This window comes from Mandrillus leucophaeus, unplaced genomic scaffold (assembly GCF_000951045.1).
Source record: "Mandrillus leucophaeus isolate KB7577 unplaced genomic scaffold, Mleu.le_1.0 Scaffold890, whole genome shotgun sequence".
NCBI lineage: Eukaryota > Metazoa > Chordata > Mammalia > Primates > Cercopithecidae > Mandrillus > Mandrillus leucophaeus.
Window position 1 is genome coordinate 382282 of NW_012109697.1, and position 2907 is coordinate 385188.

At 41.8% G+C, this 2907-nt stretch overlaps 1 pseudogene; it reads left to right on the plus strand.

The window, feature by feature from the left end:
• The first annotated feature begins 116 nt into the window (after positions 1–116).
• Positions 117–1088, plus strand: LOC105531515 (annotated as a pseudogene).
• Positions 1089–2907: the final 1819 nt, after the last annotated feature.

The following is a 2907-nucleotide window of genomic DNA, read 5'->3' on the forward strand; positions in this document are numbered from 1 at the left end:
TTTTTTTTCCTTCTGCATGGAAAGTTCCTAATTAACATTCTTTAGAGTCATGTAGAAACATTTTTCTCTGTTTATTTTTTATGCAAGTCAGTGAATGTTCTAGAAACTTATTAATAATGTATTTATGCCTTTCTGCCCATGGACGCTATGGAAGAAGCATCGTTAAAGTCTCTCTTCTCCCGGCCGTCTTGTCTAAGTCAGAGTCTCCTAAAGAGCCGGAACAGCTGAGGAAGCTCTTCATTGGAGGATTGAGCTTTGAAACAACTGATGAGAGCCTGAGGAGCCATTTTGAGCAATGAGGAATACTCCTGGACTGTGTGGTCATGAGAGATCCAAACACCAATCGCTCCAGGGACTTTGGGTTTGTCACATATGCCACTGTGGAGGAGGTAGATGCAGCCATGAATGCAAGGCCATACAAGGTGGATGGAAGAGTTGTGGAATCAAAGAGAACTGTCACAAGAGAAGATTCTCAAAGACCAGGTGCCCACTTAACTGTGATAAAGATGTTTGTTGGTGGCATTAAAGAAGACACTGAAGAGCATCAACTAAGAGATGATTTTGAACAGTTTGGAAAAATTGAAGTGATTGAAATCATGACTGACCGAGGTGGTGGCAAGAAAAGGGGCTTTGCCTTTGTAACCTTTGATGACTATGACTCCATGGATAAGACTGTCATTCAGAAATACCATACTATGAATAGCCACAACTGTGAAGTTAGAAAAGCCCTGTCAAAGCGAGAGATGGCTAGTGCTCCATCCAGCCAAAGAAGTCGAAGTGGTTCTAGAAACTTTGGTGGTGGTTGTGGAGGTAGTTTTGGTGGGAATGACAACTTTGGTCATGGAGGAAACTTTAGTGGTCGTGGTGGATTTGATGGCAGCCATGGTGGTGGTGGATATGGTGGCAGTGGGGATGGATATAATGGATTTGGTAATGATGGAAGCAATTTTGGAGGTGGTGGAAGCTACAATGATTTTGGCAATTACAACAATCAGCCTTCAAATTTTGGACCCGCAAAGGGAGGAAACTTTGGAGGCAGAAGCTCTGGCCCCTGTGGTGGTGGATGCCAATACTTTGCAAAACCATGAAGCCAAAGTGGTTATGGTGGTTCCAGTAGCAGCAGTAGCTATGGCAGTGGCAGAAGATTTTAATTAGGAAACAGAGCTTAGTAGGAGAGGAGAGCCAGAGAAGTGACAGGGAAGCTATAGGTTACAACAGATTTGTGAACTCAGCCAAGCACAATGGTGGCAGGGTCTAGCTGGTACAAAGAAGACATGTTTTAGACAAATACTCATGTGTATGGGCAAAAAACTCAAGGACCGTATTTGTGATTAATTGTATAACAGGTTATTTTAGTTTCCGTTCTGTGGAAAGTGTAAAGCAATCCAACAAAGGGTTTTGATGTAGATTTTTTTTTTTTTTTTGCACCCATGCTGTTGATTGCTAAATGCAATAGTCTGATTGTGATGCTGAAAAAAAAAATAATGTATTTGTGTTTTGAGTAATGGAAAAATAAGGGACCAAGGAAATTGGAAGTTTATCATATCACAATGTGAATGCATACATTTTGGCTTAAGATATGTTAGACACTACTGGAGACAATTGAGTTTCAATCATGAAGGGAAATAGTCAAACTCACAAGAGGATCCGATAGCTGAAAAACAAAGAGATAAATCAATGTGTACAGGCTGCTGAAAGAGGAGCTAGTTTTTGTACTACTTTCCTGAAAGGAAATATCAGAAATGGCAATGGAAGAAACAGCCTTCTTAGGGCAGGGGCATAGAGCTCTGTGCTGGGGAATATACCTGCCATCATGCCTTGTGGGGATTCTGCCTTCTGCTTAGTATAGGAGGCTGTAGGAAAGGGAGATGATTTATCTCTTCCCTTTTTGCAGTGAGTGGTTACTGCAGGAAATCCTGCAGGGGATTGGTAATTTCTTTAAACTGTGCTGCCTTTACCTTTCTTCTCCCTATTTCTGCCATTCTGTGAAAGCCTTCATTTATTCATACAAATATCCTTCCCTTCCCTTGTTGACAAGTCACTATAAACTTAGGGTAGTTTCTGAAGTATATCTCTCTATTTTGGGTTGATCAGTGGGTTTGGTATTCTCCTTTATTCATTCCTTTTAGGGGTGGAGCAGCAGCTAAATAGTGGAATAAGCAAAAGAGATGAAGGAATATGAGTTTCTACACACACAAGACAGAAATGAACAGAGAGGAAAAGTATGCTAGGCCCTATAATAGGCATGGGACTTAACCAGTCATTACTGAAGTTTCAGCTGGTGGTAAGAAACAGAAGGAACACACAATGGAGAAATCAACATGTGTAGAACCAAGTGAATTCAGTTCTCCCTTGATAGGCTTAAACAGGGTAACTGCAGAGAGGATATGGGGGGGGTGCTAAAATCTGACAGCTCAGTGCATGTCCGGTCTTACATGCCTTACTTTGTGCTTTGTAGCCTCAGACCTGTTTCTGCTGGTCTGAGGCAGAAGATTGGTTATAAAGTGATCAAGTGAGGCTTTATTCTTCCTTCTTATTTCACTCAGCGACAGTAAATGCTTGAAACACTTCTAGAGGTTCATAATGTCTTAAACTTGTACTTATATGTACTTTTGTCAGTCTCCTTTTCTTTTTCATTTATTTTCTTTCTTTCTTTTTTTTTTCTTTTTGAGGCAGAATCTTGCTCTGTTACCCAGGCTGGAGTGCAGTGGCACTCCAGCTCACTGCAACCTCTGCCTTTTAGGTTCAAGCGATTACAGGTGCCTGTCGCCAAGTCTGGCTAATTTTTGTAGTTTGTTTTTTTTTTGAGACGGAGTCTTGCTCTGTCACCCAGGCTGGAGTGCAGTGGCGTGATCTCGGCTCACTGCAAGCTCTGCCTCCTGGGTTCATGCCATTCTCCTGCCTCAG